A 20,122-nucleotide genomic window follows, 5' to 3' on the forward strand; every position below is an offset into this window, starting at 1 on the left:
ACCCTTTGGTGGAGCCAGGATCCTCAGAGTCTCGGCTTTGGTGTTTCACTCCTCCCTGTGTGCTGCTCATCACTAAGTACCGCCCATCCCTCCTCTGAGATGGCGCTGACGTTCTCCATCTCTGTCATGCCTCTGTCCCCTATCTGTCCTCCAGCCTCCGGTCTCAACCCCCCAGCCCTCGCCCACAGTGCTGTCAGAATGATCTTTAAAACAAGCTGGGTTGCTCTTTCTTACATAAAGTTTGTCCTTGGTGCCTTCTGCCCAGAGGCCTTCCACCTCCTCTCACCAAAAGCATCCTGACAGGCCCTCTTACGTGTCCGTCCCAGCTCAGGGGTGTCTCTGCCCTTCCTGTGCCCCGGGCTCTGTGACTCAGCCCCCACATGCATCCTTGCCCCTCAGTGTCACCCGCTTTCAGTCCTTCTCTGTTGGGTACCAAATCTTAGGACTAATTAAACACTTAAAATAGAAGCCATTATCAAAAATTGGGAAGAATGTCTCCTGGCCTTAGCATCCTGCAGTTGATTCATTATTTACCTGTTGTTCACTTGCCTTCTGCGTATCAAGCCTTTGTCCCTTGAAATAGTTGGTTTTGCTAAACCGCGGGGAATCTGCTCAGTGGAGCATCTTTGTTTAACTGTGCCCTCACATCATGGTTTTATGCATCAACAAGGTAGAAAATGAGAGTACTTATTTTTTGGCAGAGCAAAGCCCTAATTTCACAGTCTAATTAAATTATAATGATAAATATCGCTTTAAAAGGAAACACATTTGCTTCGTTTAATCAATATGATTATTACTGGCACAGCAAACCTGTCAAGTGCCAAGTGATACATTTATGTTCCTACAGCTCGTTCCGTGCTTGCTGTTGGTCCGAGGCCTGTTAAAGCCTCCGCGGACCCTGTTTTGTCAGCACTGACGTGGCATTTGAGTTTTCTTTTGTTAGCACATAGTCAGCTATGAACCTGTGGTGGAAACCCCTCCAGGTTGACTAATTTGGGGTCACTCTATTTTCAGAAGAGGACGCCCTGAGCCCAGGAGCAGTCACCAGGAGAAGGTTCTGGAAAGGCGGTGGTGCCGGGGCTGCAGCGGGTCTGCCTGCCCTGAGCGTGTCAGGAGCTGGAAGCCACAGAACCGCTGTAGCTGTTGGGGCTGTGTGCCTGCAGGACTTCCAGCACCCCGTTTGGAGTTGAGGTTGCCTCGTTGCCTGCCCATTCCATGTGGTGGATCCAGGCACACTGAGAAGCAGCCGGATTGTAACAGCCCCGCCTTGCTAACCTGCTTTCTCGCCCCCAGACAACATCTCCCTGTGCTCCTTTCTCCTGTTCCTCTCTTCTTCTCTTTTGCAGGAAACCTAAGACCTCTAGCTGCCCTTCCTGCCTTTCTCATAGCTTGAGACCATTTGCACCTGTGGTTCATCAGCTCATCTTTTCTGTTGCACGTAGTTGGGAGTTTTGCGTGGTTCATCGTGTGGCCCCTACTCGGTTCCATCGTTATTGATAACACTCTGTAAAACCAGCGGTCCCACTGCCCGCTGTTTTCTCATGCATTTTCGTTGTGAGCTGTATTGTTCCTACAGAAGAGTGCATATGTGAAAGAATGATTTTAATTACACATCCGTGTAACCATCACCCAGGTTTAAAAAAGCAGCCATGTGTGTCAGAGTCCACCTCACGCTCCCCCTGACGACAGCCGCCCCTCACCGTGGATGTGTCCATCCTGTGTTCCCATGGCAGACTGTCCTCACAGTATCGCTTCGTTTTGCCTGTGGTTGGACTTCATGGCGTTGCGGGTGTGTTCTCTCATGTCCCTGTGGGTTTATTAACGTGGTGGGTTAACACACTAAATCATCGTTGTTTTCCCAGCACAAATACAGCTTGATCCTGCTGTGCTAAAAGTGTCATTGGACCGACTGTGCTGACATTTGTTTGGGGTTTGACATCTGTACTCGTGAGTGAGTTTGGCTGGCACATTTCCCTCCTCCTCTCCGTGACAGGAGCGTCCTTGTTGAACGTCAGGCGGGACTTTCTGGAGAAGCCCTCTAGGCATGGAATGCTCTTTGTACGATGATTTTTGTTTCCTGATTCTAGTTCTTTAATGTTTGTACTTTAGTCAGATTTTCTGTTACTTCCTGAGTCAGTTTTGACAAGTTGTATTTTTCTTGGAATTGACTCATTTTGCCTAAGTTTACAAAATTTTTGGAATAAAGTTCCTAATACCCTGTTATTGTATTTCTGGTGTTGTCAGAGTTTGAAGCAATGATTCTGTTTTGGTTATGTCTTGCTGCCCAATGTACCCACCCCAGAACTCTGTGGCCTGAACACCTACCATTCTCTTGTGCTCATGGCCTCGAGGGTCAGGGCACAGAGGGGACCGTGTGTCTGTGCTGCACGGTGACTGGGACCCCAACAGAGTCGTTTGAGTGGCTGGAGGGGGCAGTGTGTCTGCAGCATCCATGCTGGCTGTTGGCCGGATTCCTTAGTTCTCGTCAACGTCCTGTCCAAGGAGGCTTCTGGAGTGACACAGCTGGCACCTGTCTGGGGCCAGCCTTGCTCTTTCTCTCTATGTGGCCTCTTGGACCTCCTCCTGGCAGGGTGGTCTTGGGGCCTTCAATGGCTGCACGAACTGGCTCCCCCAGAGACAGCCTCCCTCGGAGGCACGGCCCAGCACCACACTGCTGCTTCAGCTTCCCTTTCCCGTCCCTGTGGTCCCTTCACCGATGGCAGGAGTGTCCCATGATGGCGGCCCCCTGGTCCTCACTGTCCTTTCTCCAGTTCTCAGCTGGCTGATGTGTGCCTTTCTCTTTTGTTCTCTGTGTGTTTGGTTAGCCTGGCCGGAGCTGGGTCCACGGTGCTGTCTGCTCAGAGAGCCGGCGTGCATCTTTGTGAACCTGCTGTGACGCGCGGTTAATGCAGGTCGATTTCTCATTATTTTCTGCCCCCCCCCCCCCCGCCCTGTTTTCTTTGGGCTTCTTTCGTTCCTCTTTGCCCGCCTTCCTCAGGTGGGCTCCTTGAGGTTTCCACCCCTTTTCCAGCGTGAGCACCGAGGCTAGGCGTTCCCCAAGGTCCTGCTTTATCTGTGCCGCACCTTCCCATGTGTCATCTTTTCTGTTTTTAAGTCCTAAGCACTTTCTGTTTTCTACTGTGGTTGTTTCCTTTAGTCTGTGGATTGTTTGGAGGAATTCTGCTGAGCTTCCAGATGTCAGGGCATTTTCCTGGCTTTCCTCCGGTTCTGAGTTCCTGGGTTCCTGCGTCACAGTTGTGCTGAGACCTGCCTGAGGGCTCGGGGCCGGTGTGTCTGTCTGTCTGTCTGTCTGTTGGTGTTTCCTGAGCTCCGAGGGCCCGTGTGCGGTGCCCTGGGGAGGCGAGGCGTCTCAGGTGTCCCTGCGGTGCGCCTGGCTCGCTGTGTTGCTCGTTTGCTTTGTCACTTGCTCTCTGCCAGCTGCTCCTTTCCCGCCTCCTGGACAGACGCCCCCTCCGCCGGGCCCACCTTCTCTGGCACTGTCTGTGGTTGTCGTCAGTGACCAAGCGCTCTGCGTCTGTTGCTCCCTTTTATCCGTGCCGCGCTGTTTGTGGTGCTTACTCTCTGCTTCCTCGGACCAGGGGCCTGGAGGGGCTGCCTCCCTCCTGCAAGCACTCGGCTGCGAAGCTGCTGATCCAGGGGGCAGCCGGGGCCTCTTTCTTAAGGTCTGCACGTGCTGCCGCTCCCAGTTCCCCAGGGAATATGGCAGCTTTGACCACCCTGTCCAGGATTTTTTTTTTTGAGGAAGGTTAGCCCTCAGCTAACATCTGCTGCCAATCCTCCTCTTTTTGCTGAGGAAGACTGGCCCTGAGCTAACATCCGTGCCCATCTTCCTCTACTTTATATGTGGGACGCCTACTACAGCATGGCTTGCCAGCGGTGCCATGTCCGCACCCGGGATCCGAACCGGCAAATCGCGGGCTGCTGAAGCAGAATGTGCGCACTTAACCGCTGTGCCACCAGGCTGGCCCCCTGTCCAGGATTTTATGTTCAAACTTTGCACTTTTCAAAAGCCATCCGCGTGAGTCCGTTCCCCCGTGGCAGCTGTGCTGGGTTGTCCTGGGCACACTCCCTCTAGCAGACGCCCAGGAGCTCAGCCTTCCGCCCCACTCCAGAGTTGGGGGTTGCAGTGTGGGCCCTGGAACCCAGTTCTGAGAGCCATGGCTGCGTTCTTCCTGCTGGGTTTCCCTTTGTCTGCGGAGTCCGTGGACTCGGGGTTTGTGCAGCTTGCAGACTGGCATTTTACGTCTTCCTGGTTCACACGTGGTCCTTCCTCTTCTCCTCGGGTTGCAGCAGGGTCTGCGTCCTGTTCTTGCTTAGAGGGGCTTGCTGTGACACACTCACACTGCTGCCTATACTGGGTTATTGATTAGGTGCAGGTCCGCTGAGGAATGGGGGCCACATGGCGCCACTTCCTGTACCCTCTTCACCTGGGGTTGGAGGGAGATGGGACCCATGGCGTGATGGGGGGGGGGCAGTGATGTGTGCATGGTTCTGGGTACTTGGTCCAGAATCCTCTGTGCTGGACAGGACAGCTGTGTGACCTGTAATCCCAGGCTAATAGGTGTTGCAGTAATTGCCGAATAGACCTGGTGGCAGTGGCACAGGACATGGGAGCTGTGTCTCAGACCTGTCTGAGCAGATCTGCCAACACGTGCTACAGATGAATCTAAGCAGGTCACAGCAGAGAGATGTGGAAGGGGCTCAGAAACCAGTTGGTTCTCACCCCCAGGGCCTTGCAGCTGTGCCTGGTGGCCCCGGGTGACCCCAGGGAAAGTCCCTGGTGACTGGATTGGGTCTGCAGAGTTAGGGGCTGCTGCACCCTCAGACGCACCTCGTCTGCACTCCCGCCTCAGTCTGCCGGGTGCCAGCTCAGGGCCCCGCTGAATCCTTCCCATAGGCGTTAGCTGGGAGCTCTGCCCTGGAGAATCCCCACTGCGGACTTTCCCTTCAGTTGGACATCGGTTTGTTTTTCAGAAAGAAAATATTAACATTACATATTTAGGTTTGTAAGTCTATTAGCATGTTGAAATACTCTCTTTAATGACTTGCTAGTTGAAAACATTTTCGGGCAGAGAGCAAGCAATAAGGAGATGTTGTTCCACAGTCTTCTGCCTCCAGGCGTGTGGACGGCCTGTAGCTTCTAAGCCTGGGCGGAAAGGGGCAATGAGATGCCTGTCTGTGCCTTCCTCTGTCCGTTGTACTCACGCCTATGCGTGTGTACACGGTGCACGCGGCATTTTACTTTACAGAAGGGAAGTGCACGCAGGACTGTGCCCGAGGCCTCGTCCCTTAGCGCGTGGGCTGGTGCTTGTCCGCGCTGGTGTGTTGGCGGGTGGAGAGCCACTGTGGACGGTCTGTGTGCGTCTGCCTGGCGTGGCCGGTGCGGTGAAGGTGTGGTCGATGATCGGGTATCCACTTTAAAAAATCATAAGAATGTGTTAAAAATTTAAACTCGTATTTAGGAAGAGAATTTTTAGTTGAGTATTTATTAGAGTTCACATCTGAGTTGGTGAAAGAGCATCTAATGCTGAGTCAAATTAGCGTAAAGTAATTGAATCTTTTTATTACAGAGTGAAGCCTTTCGAGCTGGGCAGGGAGAGCTCGCGACGCGACTGAAGAGGGCGCACAGAGGGAGCGCCCGTGCTATGGTCGCCCCGCTTCTCCTCGCCCTGACCGAGGCCTCGCCCTGACGTCAGAGCAAGCAGATTTCAGGGTAAGAGGAAAAACCTGGGGAAACCTGCCGACGTTTGACTGATGAAAGATGACTTTTGCATGATGTAAACTAATTGATTAAGCCTTTTCAAATGTGCTGTGTTGAGTGACTTTCCGCACAGTCTGTGTTCCTCTGGATTCCTTTCTGTTCTGCCGGCCTCAGCTCGCCTCGGTCCCCGCAGCCCCTCGCGGTTGGCGCTCTGCTGCCCCCCAGCGGCTCGAGTGCGGAGCGCGGCCTCTGGCCTTGGTCGCTGTGGAGCGTCGGTGCGTGGGCTGGGCGCTCGGCTGGACTTGCTGTGAAGCCTCTTAGCCTAGATTATCTTCTTTGAGCTGATTAAAAGAAATTTCTTTAGTCCTCATTTTTGGTGACCGTTACATGGTTCAGCATCTGCTTTTGAGAGAAGTCGAGACAGATATTAGAATCTCGGTAAAGTTAATGTGCCGTGAGGTTAACTTATGGCCTGCGGAGGGACTAGCTCAAGGAGGCCGAATTTTAAACCTTTGGGGAAGTTTTTTTCCTGGGGAAGCAGTCTAAGGAGGTGACCGTCAGAGGCTGCTGGGCGCCAAGAGGGCGCTGGCGTGTCCCCTGTTCGTTCGTTCATTCATTCGGTGGATGCTGGTGAGCAGGCAGTCATCATGGCTGGGCACCCCTGGCCTGGGCAGAGACGGAGGAGGGGTCTGGGGGTGGGGGATCACTGTCTGGGCAGTAGAGACGCGCCCACGTTGACCACCGGGTTTTGAGTTGGTGTCTGGCGAGGCCCCGCTCGTTGTTGCTGTGTCTGTAAAGGTCGGGGACAAAAGGTCACTGGTTCCCAGGGAGACTTGTAAAGGGGTGCCGCTTGTCCTTTCACTGATGGGTGTTTTTTCTCTTTTGGCACCGGGAGTGACGATGTGGGAAGGGCTCCATCAGGTGACACTTGCGTGGCTGTGCCAGTGGGGTAGAGCTGTGTTTTAGCCACAGCTCTTCGTTCAGCTCGATTAGTGCTAGGAAATCAGTGTTCCTGTCACCAGACCTCATTGAGAGAGAGTGAGAGCCCCAGAGCCCGGGCGAGTGCAAAGGAGACCTCGTGCCTCGGTGCTGCCAGCTGAAGCGCAGCCCGCCACCACCTGCGTGCACAGGCCCCGGAAGGACACTCGTTGTGAAGCGCGCTGTTTGTGTGAAGCAGCAAGTATTTTTATACGATGTAAGCATGCCCTGGAGAAATGAGTTATTTATAATCTTTTGCACAAATAAATGGTCCTTAAAGAAACAGAAAAAATGGTCAGGCCGAAGGACATCTCTAAAGCATGTGCTGAGAAAGCGGAGCAAAGGGCTGGGCGTGAGTCATCCCCCTGGGATCCCGGGCTGATGTAGCTGCATTGTAGACAATTTGTATCTCTTTCCTTTCATAAAAGAGCTAATTTTGGCAACAAATAGTCCGATGTATTATTCTTTTCCTTTTTCAGGGTGGTTTGAAGAAGAAAAATAAATAAAGCTGAGAGTTCTTGGCTGAGCAGCGTCTTTCTTGGTTGCAGCGCGCCTTGTCGTCAGGGCGGCCGCGCTCTGCTCTCCCTCTGGGAGCCCGCGGCCCCGGCCGGGCGCCTTAGGTGGGGACTTTATATTTAGTGGCAGGCACAGCAGCTGCCTTTGCCTGGATTGTTCCTTAAAAAGACGGGAGTTGTTTCTTCAGTCTGAACACACGAGAAGGTCTCCTGGGAGCAGGCACCTTGGGGGGCAGGCCGTGGAGCTCCGCCGTGGTCCCCACGTGCTCAGCCGCTGAGAGGGGCCCCGAGGAAGCCTTGACTCTTGTTTGAACGTCACGGCTCTTCTCCGTGTTTCTCACTGCCACCACACCCCAAACATCCTCTTACAACAAATATTTATTCACTCCTCCTTTTTATTCTGAAATGAAATTCATAGAAGATACTATTTTATGTAATTATAACCGTATAATTTTAAAAGGAGATGTAATGCCCAATGTAATAAAAGGGAGATTAAGAACGTGTAATAAAATAATTTTATCTCAATATGTAAATTCTCGGGCACCACCGCCTGCAGAAAAGCCGCTGTGATGTCACCTGTGATCGCGGGCAGATGCGGGTGCTGACTTGGTACCCCCAAACCACATCTGCGGGGCTGGGCGGCCTCATTCCCTGAGACGGTGGCAGCTCCTGCGTGGGCTCTGGAGGACACGGTCCCGACTGTCCTGTCTTCGCCTGTGGCTACGGTTCAGGCAGTGGCGTGCGTGTTAAGACACCTCGTCCTTGTGCAGAAACAGAGTCAGGAGGGGAAGCCGCTGGTTGCCTTCAGTACAGGATGGTTCTTTGTTCCTGGGACGATCCTGCCCGTCCCACGCTGTGCCCTCTGCCCACAGAGTGCCGGGAGCACCCCAGTACTGCAGTGAGAGACTGCTTCCACACGTGGCCGATACTGGTACCACTGCCAGCCCCTGTGGCCACCTGCTGGGCGGGTCGGGGGTTGGGTTCTCTAGAAGCCTCGGCCGAGAGGGGACAGTGGCAGCGGGCGGAGCTGGGAGTAGGGTGGGAGGGGAGGGGGCGTGATTGAGGTTCACACAGGCACCCTACCCGGGCATCCTGGGCTGTCGCTGCAGCTCAAGGCTGAGACAGCGGGAGGCCCTGGAGAGGGAGCCACGCAGCCTCTTGCAGGGCCCGCTCGCTGAGCGACAGTGACCCAGGCTACTGTAACATGGACAAAGGCCTTTGGAGTGAAGTGCACTGCTGCAATGACACTGAGTTCTGAAGACTTATATGTTGTGGCAAAAACTGGGAAGTTCCTTTGAAGTGGGTTTATTGGCCAAAATAACCAGTTGAGCACAGATGATGCTTCAGCATGTAAGTGTTCCCGAAGGCCGCTGAAACATGGTGACATCTGACTGAGGCGGGAAAGTGACTCTCGGTGTGTTCCGGCATTAGTCACTGTCTCCAGGAAGGCATCCTGCGTCCTCTGGCCCGACTCGTCAGCATCGGTTCCACAAGAGGCGTTGACGCGTCAGTGTCTGTTTACTGAGGTCACAGCTCTCCAGCCGCCGCCGAGGTCGAGAACGTGTGTCTGTCTGAAGCTGTATGGGAACCGGGGGCTCTCCCAGCAGACTCTGCTGTTCCAGAGCGTGAACTGCCCTCGTTTGCTCCTGTTTTCTGGAGCTAGGAAGCAAACAGAAGGAGGCTCCCACAGGGATGAAGTTCTCTGTCTCTGGGTTTGCTCACCTCAATGGCCCCTCAGGAAGTGCGTGTCCTGCCCTGTGAGGCGCAGGACTGGGGCACCTGGCGGTCCCACAGGCTGAGCCCGCGTTCCGACTCCTGGGAGGCCCACAGGGAGCGAGGGACGTTGTCAAAGCAGGTGCTCTGGAGGAGGGCTGTTGGCACGGCCATTTGTCCAGTGCCGTCCAGGAGGCACGCAGGCCGGTTCTCTCCATCGGCTGCAGTGAGGGCTGGAGGTGGGTAAGGAGGGGATGGGCGTCCCGTGCCCACGGGGAAATAAGGCGTTAGAAGAATGCCAGCAGCGCTCCACACAGCCGTGCTGCGTGGTGCTCCAGTTGCCTCCCCACCCAGCCCACTCCTGCCTGCTGGGTGTGGATGCCCCTGGTGCGCACAGGCACAGCCTATGGGCACCTGGCTGGCGACCCTGACTGCCTCCCCTGGTGCCTTTGGACAGCTGTCCGGGCTGTCAGCTTGTGCTCAGAGGCGCGAGCCCCTGATTCTGTCCCTTGACGTGTCAGTAGTTAATGTGCCCATGGATTCATTTTCTGTCGCTCTGTAACAGTCACCACACACTTAGGCTCTCACGTGTCCAGGAGTCAGGAATCAGGGCACAGGCCTCACCTGGCCGCAGTGTCCTCTGAGGCACGGGGCCCCCTCCCAGCTCACTACTGTTGGCAGAATTCAGTTCCTCGTGATTGTGGGGCTGAGGCCCTGAACCCCAGGAACCGCTCACTGTTCCCTGCCACGTGGCCTTCCCCACAGCATTGCAGCTTGCTTCTTCAGAGCCCACAGGAGAATGTCTCTCCTGCTCCTCCTTGCTCTGACTTCTCCCGTCCTTTAAGGGCCCACCTGATTAGGGCAGGCCCACCCAGGATAATCTCCCTTTTGATTAACTCAAAGTCAACTGATGAGGGACCTTAATTTCAACTGGAAAAATCCTTTCATGGGGCTGGCCCGGTGGGGTAGTGGTTAAGTTTGGCACACTCTGCCTTGGTTTGCAGGTTTAGATCTTGGGTGCAGACCTACACCACTCATCAAGCCGTGCTGTTTAGGCATCCCACATACAAAACAGAGGAAGACTGGAACAGATGTCAGCTCAGGACCAATCTTCCTCACACACACAAAAAAATCCTTTCACCTTTTCCTTATACGGCAGTGTATCCATTATATTCACAGTTCCACCCACCATCAAGGAGAGGAAATTATACAAGGCAGGGACACTAGAGTGTGGTGTGCCAACACCACACAGACTGCAAAAAGAATTTGCTACGCCTGTGCCTGGCAGAGGTGTGTACCGACAGAGGTGCCCACTGGGCAGAGGTATGGACCTGACAGACAGAGGCCTGGCTTGGTTTCCAGAATCTGTAATATGTGAAGATTCCTACAAATCAATAAGGACAAGACAGTGTGCTGGAATTAGGGGCTAAAGCCTTGCACAGGTTTTTCACAAAATATGGAATGTAAGTGGCCCCTGAACATGTCAGCGGTGTCATTCATTCGGCAAATCTGAGAACCTGCTGGAGCCGGACCCCATGCACCCGGCCTGGAGACGCAAAGATGAGTAAGTCAGCCTCCTTGCCCTCAAGGCCGCCTACACCAAGGCACTGTGCCAAGGAGCTGAGTCCCAGACCCTGAGGTGACAGCTGTGCACCCAGAAACCTGGGGCAGAGACCTCCCCAGCACGTGCCGGGTGGAGCCTAAGCCAGGGGTCTGGAGCTAAGGATGGCTTTGCATTTTTAGGAAGGTGTAAAACAGAGACTCGAATCCCCATGTTCCTGCTCTTCCCAGAAGTGTGCGCCGACCTCCCCAAGGGCGCGCCTGCTGCACGGGGCCGTCTGGCTGCCGTTCCACCGCCCTGGGAGGCCTCAGGAGCACCATGCAGGGGACAGAACTGCAGGCCCCAAGTGCCTCGGCCACGCTGCGCGTGGGCCCAGAGGTGGGGAGGCTTGTCCTCTGTGCTTTACTGGCACTTGGTACCTAGGCTCGTCTCAGCGGGAGCCCGGCAGTGTGGCTGCGTCCCGAGGGCACGACCACCATGAATGGGCAAAGAAACGTCAGGGATCTCGAGAGCTCAGTGACTGAGGGGAAGAGGCCCAACTGAAGAACCCGGAGAATGTGGCTCCTGGTGAGGCAAGGAGGCTGGGAGACAGGCGCTAGCTCAGACCCAGAGCACAGAGACGTCTCAAGATGTCGGCCGAGACCGCAGAGACCTTCTGGCACTGCCGAACCTGCTCCCACACTTCCGTTTATTAGGCAGATCAGGAGAAAGAAGAGCAGGCTGAGCAGGATGCGAGTCTGCTGGGAGCTCAGGTGAAGGCCCGGGAGACAGAGCGAGGATGTGAGCTGAGGGCCTCGGGCACATCCCCACCCCCGGGAGGGTGCTGCGGGTGGGACCGGATGCAGACTCTGCCACCCTCGTGCTGCGGCGGGGTCCATGGTGACATCGGGGTTGGGCTAAGCCGAGCGCCCTCCTGAGAGCCTGACTGTGCACAGCTGCTCCCCGAGGCCCCCTCGCTCTAGAGCCAGCAGCACAGCGCAGCTGGGCGGGAGTGGAGTCAGGACTGGGCGTCTGCAGGCCGTGACAGGTCACCAGCACAGCCTCCGGCCACTGTTCCTCCTGTAGCCGCCCCGGGTCCAGGCTGGAGCCCTGAGTGGGGGGCGCGTAAAACCAGCCCACCCCCGGGTGGAAGGAGTGAAGGACAGGAGGGGAAGGGAGGACGGAGGAGGACACGCTCCTCCGGGGAGACGAGCACCAGTGTCCCCACAGTCCTGGCTCTGGCCTCCTTCTGTCGGCCTGGGTGGGTGACGGTTATGGACTGTGGAGCAGTTTCACATAAATGGGGCACCTCTCTTTCGGAGGTGCGGGTCCCTAACGCTTTCCCTCAGCTCGGGGGCCTCAGCCAGGCTGAGCCGCAGGGACCCCCAGTTGAAGCTGCAGATGCCAGATTTAGGGGTGGCAATGTGGAGTCTCGCGTGCACAGTGGGCTCCAGGGCGTCGCGGTCTGTCACACTGGGGACCAAAGTTCATGGAACCCACAGCGGCGTTCAAGAAAGGTCTGTACTCCCCTGGGACCTGCACTTTGTCTATCCAGCAGCGGCTGAGTGCCCTGGGCCGGCCCTGACCGAGGCCCCCGGACCTGTGCTGTGGGGCTGGCAGCTGGTGGAGCAGAGAGCAGTGTCGGAGGAGGGGACCCAGGCGGGTGGGGGGGCCTCCCCAGGGGGTGGTGTTTGAGCGGACGCCAGGAGGGGTTCCCACGGCACCAGGATGCCCTGCCTCACCTGCCTTCTCATTTCCAGACCCCCTGGGGGCCCTGTCGCCGGGCAGTGGCAGGCCTGAGGGCACCGGGAGACGCAGCCGCCTGCTGGCGGCCACGGGGGCCCGGGACACTGGTGGACGTGGGACGACAGAGAGTTAGCGGTTTTGGATTGTTTTCCATTCAGAGAATTGAAAAATGATCTGAGTAACTCGATTTAAAGAGCCTTAGGTTTGAAAAATTTCTGAAAAGTGGTTGGATTCCCAGTTCTAAAGTGTCGTGGCTTTAAGTTCCCAGAGAGAAAGACGTGCACAGTTCACACCGAAGCGTGACTTGAGTGAGTAAAACCCCAGAGCCTCGTGTGGCTGGGTGGGGACTGTGGGCCCCTCCTCTTCTGAGGTTGGCTGGTGACCGTCTTCCAACTGTTCCGTGCTCTGGTCGAGATGAAATATAGAATAATGGCCCAATGCCTGAGCCCCTGTGCAAGAGCCGGTCAGAGGGGCCGCAGGCGGAGGTGGGAGAGCAGGTGCCCCCCGTGTTCCTTCTTTCAAGTCTCACCCTGACCCCCAAGGCTCTATGGAAGGGACTCTAGAAGCACAGACTGCCCTCCCGTGGATGCATCATTGTCTGGGTTCCCCTCCCTAAGACGCTGCCTCCCTAGTTCATCTGCCTCCTGAGCCCCCAGCGCAGACCCCGGCCCCCGATGTGGGGACAGAGGATCTGGAAGACGGTGACTCCCGACCGCCTCGTTGGCCCATCGCTGTGCCCAGGCAGCTGTGCACTGTTGCTGGCCGCTGGTTTGCCTTCTGGTTGTGTGACCCACGGCCTTCTGGACATGGGCTGGAGCGTTCCACATGGTCTTCCTGTCACGCCCTTGCGTCCATGCTTTAGTGGCCGCAGCGGGGAGAGGTCCCTGGGCCTCATTGCCCTAGGGGAGGGATGGGACCTCTTCCTTCACCGTGGAATGGGGCCTCTGTGCCACTTCCCCAGGGGCACTGGGGATGGGATGCAGCCTTGACGTGTGGACGGTCCCGTGGGCTCGGGTCGTGGTGTAAGCAGGGGACAGCCGTGGCGTCTGCTGGTGCTGTGACACAGTGGGGGCGGAGGGAGGCGGCCTGTCCTCCAGGAGGGTGGTGAGCTTCCCGGGGGAGGGTGGAGTGGAACCGAGTCTCGGCAGGTGAGCGGGTTTTCCAGCTGGGGTGGGGAGGGGGGCTCGGGCGGGGGCTGTGGAGCAGGGGTGGGAAGCGACTCCGGCAGCCTCGTGGGCCCAGAAGGGCTACGCCTGTTGGGGGCGGCGAGGCAGGGCCTTGGTGGGTGTGCGTGGGGCGGGGGGAGAGGAGACCAGACCTGTGTTCATTTCGTTTTCTATCAAAGTGGTGCCTTCAAAGTCAGAGCGGGTAATTTAGGGGCTTCTGATGAGAAGCAGTCGGCCGCAGCCCTCGCCCTCCTCAGAGGCAGCAGGCACGCTTTTGAAGGGTTGTGGACATCTGTGCTTCTGGATTGGACAGTGTTAGGATGGCTACAGGTGACACAGACGCAGCGTAAGGGACCTCACCCGGGGAGGGGCTGCCCCCAACTGCAGCGTCTGCACATTGGACAGGCTGTGTGGCCCCAGACCCTTTCTGTGCTGGTGTTCGGTCGTCTGTGCTCCCGTGAACTCACCCACAGCGGGGTGTGTGCTGGAGAAAGGGTGACAAGGGCGCGTGCATGCTGTCTCCTGAGAAGGTCCCCAGAGCTGCCACGTGACACTTTCACCCCAGTGGACATAACTGTAGTCACATGACCACGACCCCCGTTGCAAGGGGGCTGGGAAAGTTGTTCTCCGTGGCTGGCCCCGTGGGTGCGCTGCCTCACCGGGGAAGCGGGAGTGGCTGCTGGGCGCAGATGGCAGTCCCTGCCATGCTTCCTGTTTCTACAGAATACACTGGCCGGTCTTTAATTTATAAATTTTAGATGTGTATGTTATCTATTGACTTTCCGTTCAGATAGAGGATTCAGCTCACTTACGCTTCTCTTGCTGTGTCAGTTAGGAGTGCTTTTAGCTGAAAGTAACAGAAAACATGATCTCCGATGTCTTAAACAACTAGGTATTTATTTGTTTATTTATTTCATAATAAGTAATGCAGAGGTAGGCTTTTGCTAGAGTTGGTTAAGACCACAACCATGACAGAAGTCTGGTTCAGTGTCTCTGCAGATGTGGTTGTCTGTGGCTGCCGCAGCTCCAGCCTTCACATCTACGTTCAAGGCAGGAACAACTGGGAAGGGGAAAGCAGTGCACCCATTTCCGTCCTTTTCATCAGGGGGATTCCAGAATCCTCCAGCCTACTTTCACTTATATTTCGTTGGCCAGAACTGTGTTCTGTGGCCAGCTGAGAAAACGAGTGTTTAAGTCTTGCATCGTCCCTGTCACGGGGGCAGGGCAAGGGGCTTGGGGAGGGGTGCTGGGTCAGCAGCCGGGTTGGCAGCCATGCCCCGCCGCTGGTTATCTTAGCAGCTGTGGGTGCCTGTCTGCTCCTTGTTCCTTGCTCCCTGGACTGTGTCCTAGCTCCCACCGTGTCGGGTGTGGATGGGGACTTACCCTGCCCCTCTCCTCCTCCCCCGCCTGGTGTCCTCCTCTAGAGCGGGGCTGATGGCTAATGGTGACATAGTCCGTGTCAGTGGATCCGGCAGGTCAGCGTCCTTCACTTTCTGGTGGAGAGAGGAACCACGGGCTTGCTTCATCTCCAGTCTCCTCCAGCTTGTTCGTCCTGTTTTGTGGAATCCATTCATTCATTCTTCTTGAAATCCACGTATTTTCTACTTTGTTTCAAGTTAAGACTATGACTTTCTTCTACAATTTCCTTTTTTTCCGTGGTCTTTGTTAAGTTGGATTCATCGAGGTATAATTTACAGACCGTAAAAATCACCCTTTTTGAGTGTTTTTTGATGGGTTCTGACAAATGTGCGCATGAGCACACGGCCACCCAGTCAGGACAAGACGTGTCCTCACCGCCGAACTCCCCTCCTGCCCTCTCAGGTGTCCCGCTCATCCTGGCCCCAGAGAGGGCTTGTCGGATGTTGATGTGCTTGACGTCGTTTGTGGTCCACAGGACCCCCAGCCCAAGCGACGAGGGGCGGGCCTGGCTGGGAGCGGCCATGGGTTCCCCGCGTGGACAACTTCAGCCGGTGGGTGGCGCTGGAGGACCACTCCAAGACGAGGAGCAGGCGGCTGCTGAGAAAAAGCTCGTCTTCTCATCCTTGTTACAGTTCTTGGTGTCTTCCCGCCTGAGCCCAGATACCTCTCTCCTTCAGAAGAGTTTCTGTCCGCTGGCTTTGTGTTAACTCTTTTAAAGGACCCGGGGGCAGATTCGTGGAACACTTACGGCTGGTTTGGTTCAGTGAGTGACCTGATTTGTAAGTTAATTTTATCAAATAATTTATAAATTTAACTATACTAAATTGAGTTCGAAGAGGGGGCTTCCTGTGTAACGGAATTCAAAGTACAGTTTCAAAGGTACATCTGTTCCAGTCTTTAAAAAATGATTACTTTGCTTGTATAGTTCACGTGTAACATGATTTTACTGTACTTTACTATTTCAAATAGGTAGTAATTAAGATAAAATGAAAACCAGAAAAAAACCCAGAGCAACAGCCAGGCTGTACTGTCAAGTTCTAAATGTGTGGTGACAGAGTGCCAATTTCAATAAGACTGAATTACCCGGGATTTGTGTGTGTGTGTGTGATCTTTAGAGAAAAGTTGCCGTGTACAGTGAAGACGTGACACAGTGTTTCAGCTCTGTGCTTTCTCTTCTCTTGCGCTTGCTTCTCCTTTTCTGGACACGTTGCCTCGTTCATCCCCTGTGTTCGCACTCTTCTCAGCCTCCGTGTTGGGGGGACAGGGTTCACGGGGGTCGGGTCTGGCCAGGCAGCTGCCCAGATCAATGCTGTGGTCCAGGGGCTCACGTTCCGCCGCCGGGCCCAGGATGCCAGAATTTTAGGGTGGAGGGAGACTTCAGCCGGCAGAGGTGTCTCTGGCCGGAGCGAGTGAGGGACCTCCCTCTCAGTGTTGGCCCAGGATGGCACCCAGCTCTCCTGGGAGCCTCGGGTGATTGTCCCCTCCTGCCCCCCACAGACCTGCCGGCAGTTTGGGGGGGTACAGGTCTGGGGGTGGGGTGGATCCTCAGGTGCCTGTGCACTCGGTCTGTAGAGATGCTGCCCCACACCAGGACTCAGGGTTTCGAGGACCCCCCCCCCACCTTTGTGGTTGAGCGACAGCTTGGCGGGAGCCCAGGTTGGGAGTCACACTTTCCTCTCTGGACTCGGTAGTAACCTGCCTCGCCGTCCCCCAGCCTGGCTCTGTCTCAGTGATTAGATTGCTTTGGTCTAGACTCCCTGAGAATTCTTTATTCACGATTTGCAGTAATACTGCTGAGAAACATCTGGGCGTTCATTGCTTTTCATCACTTTTTCTGTGCACCTGAGTGTCTGTTTGGTGGCAGATTCCGATCTTTGTTTCTGGGACGTTTTCTTCATCATAACCTTGAGTGTATTCCCATTGGCGTGTTCTGGTCTTTAGACCATGGACTGTGTGCTCTCGACTTTCCATCCTGTAGGTCCAGCCTGTCACACCTCTAATCTCTTTAGCTTTTTTCTTTTCTATTTTGTCTCCTTTGAGTTTTTAGTCAGATCTGATCATTTTTGTCCTTTCTGTGCATTCCTTGCACATACGTATGTTTACGTCATTTCTTTCATCTAAAATATGCAATTAAAAAAACCCCTGAAATCATTTACTAATAGATTAACTTGGCTGGAGGTTTTCTATGCTGGATGAGCAAAGTCACTTTCGTTTTCTTTGAAGAATCAACCAGTTTTGCTTTATATTTCAAAAGGTTGGTGTTCTATTTTGTTTTTAATAATCAGTAATAGAAAGCATTGTTTTTAAAAGATGCTTCCAAAACTAATCTTTAAAGAAATACCTGTTTGAAGTGTGGCTGTCAATTGTATACCCAGTTGGGTTTCAAATTTGTGTGTGATAACAGTGTTTCTTTCAAACTTTCTCTCAATCTGTAACTAGGAATCAGAGCTTTCTAACTAGGAGTCAGGCCCACGTAGCTCGAGTCCTTGCAGATTTGAGATGTTCCCCTATGGCCAGCATTCACCCATGCGCCACTTTAGCCAACCTGGGCCACCTTCATCATCTGTGGGCCACCTTAGCCAACCTGTGCCACCTTAGTCATCCATGGGCCACCTCAGCCATCCGTGGGCCACCTCAGCCGTCCGTGGGCCACCTTAGCCGTGCATGGGCCACCTGATCCCTCTGCCTGTTGCCTGAGCTGTGCGTGGGCCACCTCAGTCATCTGTGGGCCACCTCAGCCATCCGTGGGCCACCTCAGGCATTCGTGGGCCACCTTTGCCATCCGTGGACCATCTTAGCCATGCATAGGCCACCTTAGTCATCCGTGGGCCACCTGATCCCTCTGCCTGTCGCCTGAGCCATCTGTGGGCCCCCTTTGCTGTCTACATGCCACTATCTCTGGCTGCTTCCTGGCTTTAGGTCACTTTAACCTGTTGGAGCTAATTATAGAGCCTTCCACTCAGTGCTTTATTTCCCCCTTTTTTTGTTTCAAATCCAACGGCTGCTATACCTATTTGAGAAATGTAGATTTTAATGTTAATCCAAAATTCTTTGGTAAGGTCACTTTAAAAGAAAACGAAAAAAATCGAATTGAATTCATGATCTTAATTGAGTGGAGGAATGTTGCAAGTAGACTGACTGAAAACTACGTATCCTAATCTGTTTGAAACCATTTTAATAAAGAAAATAGAAATGTGTCCATTTAAAGAAACACGTGCATTCATGCGTTGCTTAATGACAGCGATGGAACATTCAGAGCAATGGCCATCAGGCATTTGGTCGTGGTGTGAGCATCGCAGAGTGTACTTATGCAAACCTAGACAGTGCAGCCCACTGCATTCCTAGGCTGTATGGGACTAATCTCATGGCACCACTGTGCATACGCGGTCTGTTGTTGACCGAACGTCGTTGCGTGGCGCGTGACTGTGTGTGTTATTTTGACTTAATATTGTAAGGAATTTTAACATATTTGAAAAAAGACTTGAGTAGTCGTGTTCCTGCTTTGATTGGGTAGCGTCGCAGAGGAGGGAAAAGCTTGGCTCCTGGATTCTGAACAGTGTTCTGCTGCCTACCCTGTGTGTGAGCTTGAACAAGCCGCTCAGCCTCTCCAGCTGCCAGGCTCCTCTTTATAAAGTGGTGGCACTGATGAGGCAACAGCAGCTAAAGCCGAGGTGGGCACCACATCCTGCCCTACCCTCGTTTGGTCCTCCCAGCGAGCCTAGGGTGTGTGCCGTCACTGTCATCCGTGTTGTACAGATGAGGAATTCGAGGAACCAACAGGGTGAGATCTTGCCCAAGGCCCCCTGGCTAGTAGATGGTAGAGCGCATCTTCAACCAGGGGGACCACTGTGCTGTCATCATGGCCACACTGTACAGCCGTGCAGGTTGTACACTGCACAGTTCCACCCACAAAGACTTGAAGGGCATCCCAGATGGTTGTAAAAGAAACGTTGGCCGCGTCTAGGCTGCCCCTGCTGCGCTCGTTCAGAGTCTCGTTCACTGAGGTTTGGTGAAGCGGAAGTGAGCTAATACATATGTGGTGACTGGCAGGTGATGGTCCCTTGATAGACTCATCCTGTGCACTGTGCCTCAGTGGCTACTCCCTGTCCGTCCTTCCCGTCTCGTAACCTCCCGCAGCAGTGCCCTTGCCAGCTCAGTCCTGGTCTCCCCGCTCTGTCTATGCTCCTTACTTGGGAATCTCATCCAATCCCGCCTCTGTGCATGTGAGTCCCACACCGGAGTCTCCAGCCCAGGCCTGCCCCCTGCTCTCCAGACTCACACCCGGGTCCACACACATCTTCTCCTGGGGCTCACCTCCTCTCCTCCTTCAGACGTCAGACGAACTCCCGACTCCTCAACCTGCTGCCGTCTTCCTGTCTCTCCAGGCTCTCAGGCCAAAAGCCGGGGCCGTCCTTGCTTTTCCACACCACATCCAAGCCGTTGGGAGAGCCTGTCCCCTGTGCGGTTAGCACGCACCCGGAGCCTGGTTCTCATCACCTCGTCCACTGCTGTCACACGCTCCGAGCCAGCAGTCTGTCTGTTTGCACTCGTCTCCCAGCCGGTCCCTGCGTCAGCGCTCCCCGCATGCCTTCTCCGCACGGCCGCAGGCTGGGACCAGGCAAACTCCTGGGCACAGTGACTGCAGCTCCACGCTCTGGCCCATGAGGCCCCACCAGCTGACCCTCCAGGACCTCGTGGCCGCCCCCTGTGCCGGTCCGGCCTCCTGGCTGTTCCTGGGCTGTGCCGGGGGCTGCCCATGGGTGTTTGTCCTTCTCTTTTCTGGTGACACTTCCCCAGGTGCTCAGTGGCTCCCTCACCACCCCAGTCCTTGCTCGGTGGCAGTCTCCTCAGAGCGGCCGGTGCACCCGCCGCAGCCCTCCCGCCCAAGTCGTCTGCCCAGAGCAGCACCCTGTCTTCCAACGTGCTGGGTCATTTAGTTGTTGACGGTCGTCTTGTCCTCATCAGAACGTCGGCCCCACAGAGGCAGTTGTCACTGTCCTTTCATTCACAACGTGTCCCCAGCTCTTGGGGCAGTCCCAGCACATGGGAGCCGCTCACTATTTCTTGGGTCAATGAATGAATATTTGCTATTTTTCTTATTAACAGATATTTCTGAGACGCTTTAATATTGTTAGGTAATGTTATAATTTCCCATGTGTTGGTTATACGTGAATAATTAATGAGTGACTCATGTAGGGAGTTTAAAATTTTAATGGAATCAACTCTTTTTTTTTTCCTTCTAAGAGTAGAAGTAGAGTTTTAACTAAATTAATATTCTAGGAACATTAAATTTTGGAGTTTTTACTCTAGGACACAGATAAAA

The 20,122-nt window shown here is 54.6% G+C and overlaps 1 protein-coding gene across 4 annotated transcripts in view; it reads left to right on the plus strand.

Moving 5' to 3' along the window:
- Window positions 1-20,122, plus strand: part of ADARB1 (adenosine deaminase RNA specific B1) — a 144,175-nt gene that overhangs the window by 47,560 nt on the left and 76,493 nt on the right. For 3 of the 4 annotated variants that reach the window (XM_044750759.2, XM_044750758.2, XM_070489014.1), the window contains exon 2: window positions 5,592-5,734. The gene's annotated coding sequence lies outside the window, so the exon portion shown is untranslated. Of the gene's footprint in view, window positions 1-5,096; window positions 5,413-5,591; window positions 5,735-20,122 lie in introns of those variants that run through there. The other variant, XM_070489015.1, reaches the window with a different exon arrangement.

This window comes from Equus asinus, chromosome 18 (assembly GCF_041296235.1).
Source record: "Equus asinus isolate D_3611 breed Donkey chromosome 18, EquAss-T2T_v2, whole genome shotgun sequence".
NCBI classification, from domain to species: Eukaryota; Metazoa; Chordata; class Mammalia; order Perissodactyla; family Equidae; genus Equus; species Equus asinus.